Source organism: Vitis vinifera, chromosome 3, assembly GCF_030704535.1.
Source record: "Vitis vinifera cultivar Pinot Noir 40024 chromosome 3, ASM3070453v1".
NCBI lineage: Eukaryota > Viridiplantae > Streptophyta > Magnoliopsida > Vitales > Vitaceae > Vitis > Vitis vinifera.
The window spans coordinates 15,583,849-15,599,708 of NC_081807.1; positions in this window are offsets into that span (position 1 = coordinate 15,583,849).

A 15,860-nucleotide genomic window follows, 5' to 3' on the forward strand; every position below is an offset into this window, starting at 1 on the left:
TGTTTGTACCCATTTCTGTTCTTTTCTACTTAGGTTTTTTTATTTATTAATTTATTTAACAATTTATATTTTATCATATATTTTTATTAGTTTGGATTAAATATATCCCATAATTATTATTATTATTATTATTATTATTATTGTTGTTGTTGTTGTTGTTTTATTGTATCTGGAAAATATATTTAGAAATATTGACAAATTGGCCTCAAGCAATTAGGTTACCAATTTTTTCTTCTTTTTAAATAGTCAATTATTACCTTATGAATTGGAAAATTGTGACGAAAAGATTATTAGTACTACTTAAAGATGAATGGGTCAAAGCATGGACTAACACTAGTCCGACAACATCACCAACCCAAGGTTTGAAATATCGGTAAATACTGATATATCGGACTTGAATTTTACGGATATATAAAAAATATTTTAACAAAAATATCGATTAAACATAAATAGTTCAAAATTCATTAAAATACTTAAAAACTTAAAAAAAAAATGATAAAATAAAGAATACATATTTTAAAGTTATTTTGTAAATGTAATTGACAAGTATGATTAAAGATAATATTTATCAAATTTTTATAAAAAAAAAAATAGCTTAAATTTCTTTAATATATTTACATTCATTTATTTAAAAATTTTAAAAATATTTTTATTATACCATGTTTTATTACATTTAAATAAAAAATTAAATTGATTTATATAATATATTTTATTTGAGATTTAATTTCTAAAATTTTATTACAAATCTTGTGGTGATAACTTTTTCTATTAACACTAATTTATTTAAATAATTAAAATTATTAATAATTTATCTTATTAAATTAATTTTAATTTATAAAATATTAGAATTTCATTATTTTTTTTATATTGTAGTAATTTTTTTAAATTATATTTTTTATTTTTTAAAACAAAAATATGTAAATTAAATAAAATTAAATTAAAACGATAAATATAAAAAAAAAATATTAAGATTGAAGTGATAGTAATTTTTTTTAAATAGAATTAATGAGATAAATATGGAAAATAGTTAAAAATAAAAGAATAATATAAAATAAAATGATAAATTAAAAATGAATAATTAAAAAATTTTTAAAATAGGATAAATTAAAAAAAAAAAAAAAAAACTGCCGCCCATTTATCGATGATTTTTTGACACTGCCCCATCGCCCACGTGCGCATTGCCACACGTCCCGACTTGTCGATAGCCGATTTTTCAAACACCTTATAAAACCGATGTTGGAAATTGCCCAAGCTAAATGGAAGGGCATTTCATTTACAGCCATCTGCTAAATTCATGATTCCACCAATATTATCTACAGGATGAATAGAGTTTGGCCATTGCATTTTATCTTGGGTTCATTAGGTAATGTTAAATCACATTAAAAGATGCTCCAAATTTTAAAATAAATAAAAAGGGGATTTTTCTTGTGTCTATTTGAAGAATCAATTCAAGTAACATTTTTTTTTTTTTTTAATTTATAGCATCAGCATATAGGTAAACTAAGATGTTTCCAAAATGGTAGAATGCATGGACTCCATGATTTATTCTTTCAAGAAAACATAAGGGATTATTCCAAGTTCTACACAAATATGAACTTCAAAAGAATCACAAAGAAAGTCTATGGTCTTTTATATAATTACTTAAAAAATAAATATAATACAAATAGAGTTTAAACAAGTTTACAATCAAAGGAAATAAAAAGAAATGACTAATTTACCTTTATTCCTAAGAAGAAAGATAATAATTTTAATATAAAAAATAAATAACTCTTAACAAATAAATAAGTCTAACATCCTCTCACAAATTCATGATGCAGCTACAAGAAATATCGAGAGTTTGCCAATCAAAACCGAAAATGTGGAAGTGGGGTGTAACTTGGTAAACAAGTCTGCAATCTATAGGGAAGATAGAACAAAAAGCGAAGTAAGAGTGTCATGATAAAGGAGATGACAAGTAAGGTGGCAAACAATCTCAATATGTTTGATCCTTTTATAAAAGACAAAGTTGTGTGCAATTTGAACAATACTCTTGTTGTCATAGTAAATAGGAGTGAGACAAGGAAGAGAAATACTCGTATCAGTAAGTAACTGATATAATCAAACTATCTCACAAGTGGTAGATGTCATAACACAATATTCAACTTTTGTGGAAGATAAAAAAATGATAGCCTATTTCTTGCTCTTCTAAGAAATAAGAGAATCCCCACAAAAAAAAAAAACACATACAAAATCTAACGGTAGACTTGCAATCTTTGAGATCACTGGCCCCAATAAGTGTTAAAATGTGCATAAAGCTCCAAAAAAGAAGTGGATGGAAGGCAAATACTCTAAAATAGAGTGCCCCAAAGATACAACAAAATAGGAAGAGCAACAACCCAATAAAATGTGGTAGGAGAAGTAACAAACTAACTAACAATATGAACAACATAAGTAATGCTCATACTTATAATGGTGGGATGAACTAAGCTGCTAACAAAAGTATGATATAGTGCAGGGTCTGGTAAGGGGTTATCATAAGAACAAGATTATCAAACATTAACTTGAATCAACAGTACTTTTAGTATCAATAAGGTGAGCACGATCAAGAATATCAGTTGTATATACTTAGACTACAAGAGAAGATAACCTTTTGGAGAAAAAGTTACCTCCCAAAAAGTATCGTAAATAACCTAAATTCTTTATTTCAAAATGAAAAGCCAAATATGATTTATACAGAGAGTAGAATAAAACCAATAGTAGTGTATTTCAGAAAGAATACATGATCATGATGATTGGGATGAAAACCAAGAGAAGTAAACACAAAAGAGAACTTTTCAAATCAAGCTTGAAGTACTTGTTTGAGACGATATAAAGCTTTCTTGAGCTTGCAAACTTCTTCAGGGTTAGGAGAAAGATCAAAAGAGGGTACCATGTAGAATTCTTCTTAAAGATCATGATTCAAGAAGGTATTTTTAACATTCATATGAGATATATGTCACTAACAAATAGAGGAAACTGCAATAAGAGTACAAATAGTAGTCATCTTTATAACAAAGGCAAAAGTCTCCTCATAATCCATACCATACTGTTAAGAGAACCCCTTATCAAATAATCAAGTTCTATACCACTCAATTGAACCATTAGAATTATTTTTAATTTTATACCATACTGTGTAAAGCAGAACTTAGACGTAGTGCACCTGTGTTGTTGCTATAGAGCTGGTATACTTGAGTTATTTCTGTGGGGCTAGTACTGCATCTCTAACAATTGGCATGGAGTGAAATTGATGTCCCAATCAATAAATCTCCTCTTTTCACTATCTTTTCCACCATTTGAACTTCAGATTTATCCATTAATCTCAATATTTTGAATTATATTTATATATTATTTTAGAATGGTATGGAACCATGGAGATACTCATTAACTCCAGTATAGTACATTTAACTCCTTCCTCATCAATATCTATTCTTCATTTACTCAATTACTCTTGATTTTTTATTTAGATAATAACATTTTTTTAGAAATTGGGTATGGGCATTAACATAATTTTGGAATGCTAAATATAGTTTTATATATTTTCTCCTTTTTTTTTTTTTTGAAAAATATAGTTTGGAAACAAATTAATTAGCTATCTTATAAAACAATGTATGGTTTACATTCAAGCTTTCAAGTTAATCCAACTCAATTGAAAATATTTTAACGGCTTTAATATTTATTCGCTCAAGAAATAGAATAGAACCCATGCATGGTGTAGAATGGAACTTGAGCAAGTAAAATTCAATGTCTATAATTTCTTCCATATTACGAAATGGGGCTCTAATAGATGTAAACTTTTTCCCCTCAAATTTTCCTGTCCAATAAAATAAGGATTTGGTCTGATGGATTTGTTTAATAAAATTTAGTTCTTTTTTATATCCATTCACCATTAATTATTTACCTCAACTTCTTATAATTGTTAAGTAGTGCTTCTTTCCTTTTCTGTTACATATGTTTTTTTTTTCCTAACAAATAGTGGCCTAAACATCTCACAATTGAAGTTCTTTTCCAGAGTGGCCCCCAAGGATAACAGCAAGACAAGTGATGAAGGGTGAGATATGAAAAGTTTTGGTAAGCACCATACTTATTTATTTTGAAGGTTAGTGTTCTTAAAAGCTCTTGCATAAGAAATTTAAAATATAATTAGAAATTTAAATTTTAGTGCTTCATTTGGACATACTTCCTAAGTAAATAAGATTTTGTTTCAATTTAATGCATCTATCTAAGAGGAGGAAGAATAGGATCAATCTTTTGTAAAAATGCCTTATCCATGGTCTGACCAAGAAAACCTCCTTTCTTGATTCAAATGTCAGTTTTAAAAATTATATCTATTGTAACGGTCTCATCCCAATCGTGTACATATTGTTTACTTTGGGCTTAAAGGGACTCTTACAACTTTAAAATATGTCTACGAGATTAAGAGAAACTCATATATATATATATTCCTCTATCCCATGTGAGATATCATAAATACCCCAACCCCTCCTCCATCATATAGATACAATATCCTCGTTGTGTCTCACTAGATTGTAGGGTCAATTAGAGAAACACTTCTTATGAAGCCAAAAGAAACCCCCACATAGGAGTCGAAGATCAACTTTGATACATTTGTAACAACTTGCTTTCAATCGTGTAGATATTAACCACTATGGACCTAAAGGGGCCCTCGCGACTTTAAAATGTGTGTATATATATATATATATATATATATATATATAATACTAAAAACTTTTTCCCTTATCCAATGTAGGATATCACATTTATTATTAATGGCCTTGAAACCACCCACTGTTTCCATTTCCTATATATATATATATAATATGAGACATCTAAATAAAAAGTAGAAACTCTAAAACAAAAGGTAAACATACCAGCCTTGATACAATAAAAGAAAAGAAGAAAAAAAGAAAAGATTGAAATCTTGGCCAATATTGTTGAATATATTGATAGAATATTGGTCCACCAAGAGAAAGACCAACTGTTGATATTTATGATATTTCAACATCCCATGCAAAAAAAAAGGAAATATTAAAATAAAACTTGATTAAATTAATTAATTTTAATTATTTTAACTTAATTAATTTGAGAAAATAAAGGTTAATCTTAATAGAGAAAAACACCTAAGAGACGAGGTGAATTAGGGTTTAAAAAATTCTTTTTCAAACACAAGAAGTACAAATATAAATAGATAAGGTTAGAGAAAGCAAACTCAGATTTTATAGTGGTTCAGTACTTCATTACCTACGTCCACTCTCCTCAAGCTCCTAATCGAGTAAGGGTTCCACTATACTTGAAGCTTCAACCAAACTTCTAATCACCTTTACACTTGGATTTCGGTTCCAATGGGCTCTTACACAATCCCTTCAAATCTCTACTCACTTGAAGCTTTTAACACTCAAATAATAAGCCTAAATCTCTCAACCTAACTCAACAAGGGCTCAAATACAACTTAAAAGCTAAGAAGAATCACAAAGGTGCACTAAAGAATATGCAAATGAAGGTTTAATGCACCAAAAAAGGAATAAGAGCTTGTGCGGCAAGAACAAGTAGGTAAAGAAATAAATGCAGGTACCCTCTTGCTCATAAATGAAGTAGAGCTCTCAGTTTATAGGTTTCTAGCATCAGGAGCCAAAATGCCAAAAAATAGCTCAATCGGTCGAATTGGGGGTCGATCGGTTCACTAGTCGTTGGGCATTAAATGCATGGTAGGTGATCATTAGGCCTCGACCGGACCTCGATCAGGAAGACATATCCCTTGACCAGGAAAGAAAGGCTACTAGAAGAGAGAGAAGATTTTTTGCATCTCTCGATTGAAACTCGACAGGGAAAGTGTAACTGGCCGACCGATACCCTAGTCAATTTAGCCGATTGGCCACTACTTCAACCGGTTAACCTTTTTTGGCCCAAAAACCTATCTTTTTATATTCTTTTCTCTTCTAACACTTAGCAAGGTGTTTAGGTAAAATAATATGCTGATTTTGAAATGATTGGCCTAAGGTTGATTTGATAAAACTTGGGTTTTTTTTTTATGAAAATGTAACTTTAATGCATAAACCGAGTTTTCAAAAATGCATGAAAAGATATGAAAATCCTAAGTGCACCCATGCATTCATCTTACATATGTTTCTTGTGATTAAAGTTCTTCCAAATGTCTCGATCTTGCATCCATTGAGTCTTTTGATGAATTTTCAAACTAACACCTGAAATTCTTTATAATTCAAACCAATTAGCCACTTAACCATGGTTTGCTATCATCAAAACATGATTAAAAGAACCCTTGGGCTAACAATCTCCCTTTTTTTATGATGAAAAACCTTGGTTATCTAGGAGGAAAAGAATCTTCCCCTTAAACCAATCATGGATTAACAATCAAAATTTAAGAATTGAAAACAAAAAGATCAAGACATGTTAGAGAGTATTGCAACAACAAACAATACAAGTCATCAAATATATAGGCATATCATATATCATAAGTCAAATGTATCAGTAGTACATCATATGTCCAATCAAACTAACATAACTAAAGATAAGCAATGTATGATCCAACAAAGATTATATGCATGTATGAGTCTCCTATATTTAGCCTCCTAGATCCTAAAATATCTCCCCCTTTGGCAACATAAAAAAGGAACAAAGGGGATGTCCAAGGAATCAAGGTTAAGGAGGTGGAGGTGGAAACACGAACGCAAGTAGGCCATAATCTCCTCATGCTAACACACCATGCAATCCTTAATGTAATCAATCCTCTACCGGAGATACTCAAACTGAGAAGTAAACCTAGTATGATACTGGTCGATCATATCCTCCATAGAATAAAATCGTGTGTCATTGACCACTGCAAGCTCCTCCATGCAAGTACCAAGAAGATAATTTGAGCGGATAAATCCATCAAAGGAGCATGGTTGAGAGTATAAGGTGCCTGAGGCTGTGGTATCTCAATATAGGTGGGCTCAGTGAATGCTAGTCTAGAGAAGGAGGGCTCGGTGTATAACGGTTTAGTAGATGGTCCATCTATATAAGCTGGCTAAGTCATAATCGACTTAGAGAAGGTGGACTCAAACTAAACACCCCCGATCTATGAAGGAATCTTTGTCTGAAGTGAGGGAATATCAAGCTCGAGCCCTCTCTGCTAGTGGCCACTCTAAGGGTCTAGTCCACCCTGAGGGTCTACTCCACTCTCCATCTCCCTAATCTTTGTCTCCTTCTCAACTCCAAGGTGTGTCTATTGTTGTCCCCCTGGCTATGCTCTCTCTGCTTTTTTGATGCAAAAACCATTTGAAGTCTTCTCAAATTTCATTTGCCCATGGACTAATTATCATATGTATCATATGTACTACGAGCCTCAAAGTTCGTCTCTCGGCTAAGGTCAATGCCAACATCCTTGAATACTTGGGAAAGGAAGCAGCCATAGGGGAGTACTCAAGTGGTGCTCTCGCAACATGCAATCATATGCATCATATAGAACATCATATAGACATATACTTAGAAAATGGTCAATTTTTTTTACCAAAAATCAAAATTCCCTTGGCATTGGCCATAAAAAATTGGGGAATTCATAAAAAAATCCTAAGTGCACCCATTCATTCATCTTACATATATTTCTTATGATTAAAGGTCTTCCAAATGTCCTGATCTTGCATCCATTGAGTCATTTGATGAATTTCCAAACTAACACCTGAAATTCTTTATAATTCAAACCAATTAGCCACTTAACCATGGTTTGTTATCATCAAAACGTGATTAGGAGAACCCTTGGGCTAACAAATTTTATTTTTAAATTTCGTTGGCTTATCATCCAAAATATAAAAACTATCATAATAATCTTCTTAATTAACATGTTTATATTTTTTGTATAATAATTAAATATCAAAAAACTAAAATTTATAAATAAAATTATAAAAAAATTTAAATTAAAAAATTATACATATATCATTATTTCTTTTATATCCTTAAATATATTCAAACTAAATACTTCATAAATTTTATCATACATAATTCCTTAAAGGAAAAAAAAAATTAAAAAAACACACATGGGTAGCTTCTCACTGCAATTTGTAACTATAAAAATTTTATTAATAGGTTTTGCAAATTGCTTCTCAAACTACATGAATTCTTTCTTGAACATACAACGATTCTTGATTGACCAACATCTGAAATGCTCAAAAGACTCAATACTCAACCCAAGCCTATTGCTAGGCTCAAAAAGACTTTAATTGTTCTTTTAGATTTCATAGAAGAAAATTTTAGGATACCGATTTATTATTTTATTGAATTTTGAATTTGAGTCATTAATGTGTATAGGTAAATCTAGACCATTGAATAAAGAAATGAAGAAACATACTTAGTTATAGAAAGGAATGAGAGTTAAATATGTAAATCATAATAATCAAGTACAAAGTAATGATGTTTTCTAAACCATATGATGCCAATTTCTAATGGATGACAAAAAATCCCTCATAAATCTATAATTAAACTCAAATTTATTAAGTGATTTTTGAAAATGGTAATTGAAAATTTTATAAGTTATATATATATATATAATTTTTTTGTTAAAAAATATTTGGTTCTATAAATTAAGTTATGATAGGTTACATAAGTTGTATAGGAGATTTTTAAATAAATTAGGTATATCTCTTTCAGCCATGCTATGTGAAATGTTTGGTAGATAAATAATTATATGATTAGGAGTGACCAAAGGGGAATCCTTCACATACACATATTTGAGAACCCATTTTTATTTTACTCAAAGTGAAAGAAGGAAAATTTTAAAAATAAATATTTTCATACAAAGATCACACTTTTAAAGAATGACTCTGAGGTATAAACAAATAGATATGATACCAAGGCAATGCTGAATAAATTAAATATATATATATAAAAATTATATTTCAATACAAAGGCAATGTAGAAAAGAAATGAAACTATTTTTCCATGTGACTATTTCTTATTTTTGGCAATTACCCAATTTTTAATAACTTTAAAAGGCCTTTAGAAAATATTAAATAAAAAAAAAGAAAAAAAATTCTTCTTTATAGATCCATCTACGCACTACTTGTAAAAAAAAATTGTAAAATATTCCTCACCCTTTATAACCAATTAAATTACAAATGTATTATTGAAAGCTATTGTGGTTGGACTAATATGTACTATTAGACTTCAATTACCCTATTCAATATAATAATATTCCATACATAAACATCATATAATACTAGATTATTTACTGGTGATACATTTTTTGTATTTCAATATATTATATAAAAGTAATCCACCATGTCTCATATTACTGAAAGCAGATGCTATTCACTTCAAAGACTCGTTAAGCTTTTGGTAAAGAATGATACATCATGGCATGCTAGTGTTAATTCTCAAGACGTTGGCTTAGGTGAAACTAAGGAGTTGGATATAGAAAAAGAAGAAAAAATATCCCAAGAAACTGAAGGACAAAACTCCCAAGAAAAGAAAGGACAAAATTTCCAAGAAAATGAAGGGCGAACCTACCAAGAAAGTTCAATCAACTACGAGTACAAGAAGAGCAATGAAGCCCCAATATTTTTGGCAACAATATCAAACATTCAAGACATTGTTGAAGAAACATTACTACTACTACTACTACTTATAAGGAAAATAAGGTTGAATGGTGCACTAAGATGAACTCTTTAAGTACACTTTAAAAACACTCCTTCAAGCTTAAATAATATTTAAGAATCATTTAGAACTCTTTCCCATTAATACAAGAATCTTGGAGCCTTTAAATAAGAGCTAGAAACCTAAACTAGTTGTGCTTGTTAAGCACAGTTTAGGTTTAACAAGTCAATGAACCGATCAACCAACTATTAGCCATTGTGATTATTGTTGGCCAATCACCTCAACTAGTTGAGGCTTAACCTCAATGGTTGAACACATGCTACTAAAAGAAACAAAGTGCAAGTGCACCTCAACTGAACATGTTCTTCCTTACCTCAATCGATTGCACTGTAAAGTGCATAAAAAACCTAGTTTTAGGCTTAGAACCTCTAACAACTAATATTCAACTTCATAAATATTTTAAAACAAGTTTAGAAAGAATTAGATTCATAGTTTTAATCAACAACATGAAATCATTTGGTTTCTAAGAGAATAAAATCGTTTTAGATACTTAGATGAATTTATGTGCTTCAATAAAAAAAGTAATGTAATATGAACCTAGTGCACTAACAACTTTACAAAAAGATCCTAGATAATAGGTCTTTATTCCTCTTCTCTTTGAAGTCTTCTCCTTCTTCCTGATTTTCCTTTGATTTGATATTTCTTTTATTGCTTCTTTAGATTTTTTTTTTGTCTAAATATACTTAGAATAAATCATTAGTATCAAATTTTAGTCATCAAAACCAAAATTACCAAACTTTAATTTCACAATCTCCTCATTTTTTAGATGATAAAATCAATGTTGCTCAAATACTTCCCCCCTGAATATATGCTCCTTGATTTTTAGAAAATGTTCAATTTTAAGAATCTTAAGGAGTACATTTAGGGTGCTAAAAAATAATATAACCAAATATTAACAACACAAAGAGCAATTAGAAATTGGTAAGATAACAAAGAGGATGTATGCATGTGTATAATAATTGAAGTATGAGGCATCAATATTCAAGATTGCTGAAACAAATATTATCATCCTAGTACTATAATAACTTATTACTAATTTTCCTCCTTTTTGTCATCAACAAAAAGTCTCAATTAAGTATGATAAGAGAATTTATTAATCAATCATAAATGATGTCACAAAAAATAAATCATAAGCATAACATCATTTTTCCTCTTCTTTTTCTTTTTCATTTGAAAATATATTTCAAATAAAAATGTTCTCAATCTTATAGCATTTTCCAATGTAAAGCATGATTTGCTAAAAATGGTAAGGGAATGAAATATTTTTCATTTAAAGCATATCATTATTTCCCAACATATGCAATTTAAAAGATGCAACACATAACATGCATAATTTAACATCATTAAAACATGCAAGCACGTGATCATTTTATTTCACCTAAGGTTTTCATAAATGATGATTTCTTCTTATCCAAACCTTAGGATAGCAATTCTGTCAATTTCATTAAAATGATTTTTCTTTGTATGATCATAATTCAATACATTGTCAATTGTTCTTTATGAAAAAATTCAAACCAATAGGATAAGATAGAAAAAACAATTTGAAGCATTTCTAAACTTCTTATGCCAATTTGATCATCCTTTTCATGATGATTGACATTGTATCTATTCCTTTAGAAGAGTTTTTGATTCTTTAGAAATGAAAAAATTTATTTTTGAATTTAATTCTGAATCTAATTACATCATGTCATGCTTATAAGGACTCTATTCTAGTAGATGACATATAGTTTTAGCATTTAATTATGCATTTTTCTTTTCTTACTCATTTCACTCATGGATTGACTTTGGAATGGACACCTCATTTTAAATTTTAGTTGGAATATTATATCTATTTTGAATGACTTTCCAATAATCAAAATCAATAGACTTTAAAAACCAAGTCATTTTTGTTTTTGAATATCTATAATCATATCTGAAAAAGAATATGATATCTATTTTTGTTTTCAATTTTAGTTGGAATATGACATCTATTTTGAAACTGAAAAACCTCTCATGAGTAGAGACTTAGGTTGATTTGCTATTCCTTACAGATTATTAAGTCTTAAACAAAAGGCCTTACTTTGATATCAATTGTTATGATTCTAGTTATACCAAACCTAAGGTAATCACTCTAAAAGAGAAAGGAAGAGGAGGGGAGGTTGAATAAGGTGATGATCACTTTTTATAAATTTAAACTTACAAAACAACTGACAATTGTAGCAATTGCATATAAAGTAAAACGAGTAAGGGAAGAAAGAAATGTGAACGTAATATTTTCTAGTGGTTTGAAGCAACTCAACCTATATTCATTCTCCTCAAGCTTCAATCCAAGCTTAAGGTTCCACTATATTTATGCTTCCAAACCAAGCCTTTATACTTTACTCTTGGATTAACTAGCTCTAATGGGCACTTATAATTTTTCTTAAGTGATACCTCATTGTTTAAGAGATGTCTCACTCTTAAAGATCCCCAAGTGACACTTCACACTTGGACAACCCTAAGTGATACCTCACACTTAAATTTTTCACTAAATTGATACCTTATACAATTAAGCCTAACTCACAAGATGTATAAGAAAAAATTTGATAAGAATAAAACTTCTAGTTTACAATTTTGGTATAATGGAATACACAAAAACTATAATTGAATGGTGTACTTGTTAGGATTGAGCCCTATAAAGCATGACATAAAGTAACAAATTGAGATTCATTTATAGATTTATTTATCTATGTTTTTTGGTTTCCCATATGCATTAATTAGTCATTTGAGCATACATGCTCACATCACTTGCATTGTGTATGACTTGGGTGCACTAGGAGTTGCACAAAATATCCAAGTCATGGGTTCCTTGTAGAGTGATAAGTAGTCCACAATCGGTTCAAGGATTTGGGAAATCCATGTGAGACTGCAATGCACTATCTCTTAATTGGAGGGATGACTTGTCTTGGTTATCAGGATGGTTTTCCCATAGTTAGTGCACTAGTGTATGCAATGCACATTGGATAGGACTTATGGTGAATCATGATGTAAGACTATTAATTAATTATCATGATTCACCAAGCTACCATACTGCATAGACTCTCAACCTTGAGAAGGTATTGAGGCTTTGACCTATGGGTGAGACCCTAAGTTGGTCACATATCCTTATGGATGAGGTCACTGTTGATGCAGGCTAGTGGTGGTAACAGGTATTCTCAATAGAGGTGCCATAATATCTTATGGGTTTGAGACAGTGTGTCCCCTTAGGTGATTCAAAGGACATGTGATCTAGAAGACTTTGGTCATAACATTTCCATTAGTGGAAATTTGACATATGCTTTTTGAAGGTAGAGTATGTCAATTAATCATATAATAAGTGAGATATGTAACTCAAGGATTGAAAGGGTAATCTTGATAGGTGATATATCATTAACTTATTAGATTGTGGACGCCAGTTCATGGGGAGTACTCCACATGCAATGGATAGTAGGTCACAAATCCAAGCTTTGTCTCATTGTTATTTATATAGGGTACTAAAGTGTAGTTGATACTTTATCGTGGGATGTTGAATCAACTTCAAAAGAGAATTCTTATGGAATTAATTCTCTTATGGGTTCCAATGGTTCCCGTTCAAGCTCATATACCTTGATGACATTGTCTATGAGAGTTGGATTGGCTCTAGGTTCACTTTTATGCATACAAACATTTTGATAATTAAACAAGATTGCATATGAGTTAGTGAACAAGGTCTCTAAATTGGGTTAATTAATTAATTGGATAGCCCTATTGTGTTAATTAATCAATTAGGAGCCTTTTTAGGCTAGATTAAGTGACCCAAACCCCTAATGGGCTCAAGTCACTTAAGCCTATGGAGAACCTTATAAATACCCATTTAGGGAGGGTTTCTAAAGAGTTGTCTTCCAGCTTCAGAGAAAGAGTCATAGCCTTTACCTTCCTTTTCTTCCCATCTATTGAGTGCCAAGGTTTAAGGAAGAGCCATCGAGCGGAAGACCATGGGTCTATGAAACTTCCAATGACTTCATTCAAATACTTCATTGCATGGATTTGATTTGAAAACATTCAAATTAAGTTAAATTCTTGTTTTTGATATCTAAATCTTATTATTATTTAAAATTGCCTATTTTTGCTAAGTATAGGATTCAGATAAAGCCTAGGAAAGATTTGCATGTACCTAAACTGATCTAGGTATAGGGAATAGAGAAATATGAGTTTTCCTATAGTACCAAGATGAAATACAAGTTTGAAAGCAAGTCACTTTGAAAAATCTTTAACAAGGCTTAAATAATATTTAAGAATGGTTTGGCTACTAGTTATTGGGGTTAACATTGTTCAATTAGCTCAATTGGCTGAGGTTTATCCTTAACCAATTTAGGTTTAACTTTGATCGGTTAAATGCATACATCTAGAAAGAAAAAAAAAATAATGCAAGTGCACCAAGTCGAGCCTAACTGGCTTAATCGGTTCCTATCTACTTCAACCAATTATATTGTAAAGTGTATAAAAGACCCTAGCTAGTTTGAGGTCTGGAATTCCTAGAAACTTTTATTCAATTTCATAAACCCTTTAAAAAAAATCTTAATTAGGAAGAATTAGATTCAAGAAAATAAAATCCATTTAGACATTTGGATGATTTTATGTACTTCAATAAAAATGTAATGTGCTATGAACCTAGTGCACCAACAGTTTTACAAAGAGATCTTAAGGAATAGGTCTTGACTCTTCTTCTCTTTGAGGTTTTTTCCTTTTTCTTAATTTTTATTTGATTTAGTATATCTTTTATTGCTTTTTTGAAAATCTTCTTACATAAACATACTTAGGATAAATTATTAGTTTTAAATTTTGTTTTATTATTATCAAAACCAAGACCAGTTTCACAAATAGAGATAAATAGAACCTTTTTAACAAATATAAATATAAATAAGATCATCTTTACCATCTATCAATTTTTCTTTGGCCATCACTTTTGTGTATGATATGAAAATTAGCTTTTCAATGTTGTAAAATGATCCTTCAAGTTATCACTATAGGCTTTTTTAGGCTTACACAAGGTTAAATTAATGCATAGAGAAAATAAACAATACACCAATGAGATTCAAACTCAAGACCAAGCTACTCTTACCATGTTAAAATCCACTAATTGACCTTAAAGTTTAATTTATTAGAAAATTACTAAAGAAAGAAAAAAGTATTAAAAAATAATTTTCTCATTTTTGTTTTAATATATAAAATATAAAATGTAAAAATAAAATATAATTAAAATTAATAAAAAAAGCTTGAATATTTTGAAATTATTTAATTCTTAGATAAGAGTTAAAATAAGTAAAATGAGTTTAAAGTAATATGTAAAAATGATTTTTGATTTTAAATCTTTTTTTTTTCACTTTTTATTTCCTTATACTTTTTCTCTCTATTTTTCTCCACTTCCCTCAAATTATTTAAGAATCGTCTAAGAATCAAACACAACCTAAAAGTTCATGAATAATTACTTTGAAGGTTTTTTTTCCCTAATATTTTTAATTTAGTCTAATGATAAATGGAGGGATTAGAAAGAACAAAAATGCTTGTATGTGTCACATTAGAATAACGGTGCTACTTGTGATTGAATGTGTGGGTGCAGAAAGTGAAGTCAGCCTGTAAGATGCATTTGACCAAGCCTCTCAACAAAGATAACCAGACTGCTGAAGAATTATTTGCTGCTAGGAATGAGAGACTCCATCGAGATGCCAAGGAATGGCTAATGCGCACCACTGAGAATTGCACCATTCTTTCTGTTTTCATAGCCACTGTTGCCTTTGCAGCAGCCTACACGGTACCAGGAGGTCCTAATCAAGACACCGGTATTCCAATCCTTAACTCTAAACCCTTCTTTGTGGTTTTCATATTAGCTGATGTGTTCTCCCTTACTTTGGCTTTGACATCTGTGGGTCTATTTCTCTCCATCCTTACATCCTCATTTCCACTACAAGACTTCGAAACATATCTTTTTAAGAAGCTGACACAGGGAATTATATTTATGATCCTCTCGGTCTCAATGATGGCGGTGGCGTTTGGAGCAACAATCATCCTGATCATGACACATAATTGGACAAATGCTGTTTGGAGTGTGGTTGGATTTCTTCCTGTCCCCATTTTTTTTCTCTCATATTCACCTCTACGTTCAGCAGTCCTGGGACGTTGCACAGAATCTTCCAAATATTTTGTTGCAAAATTCCTCAAAGGTG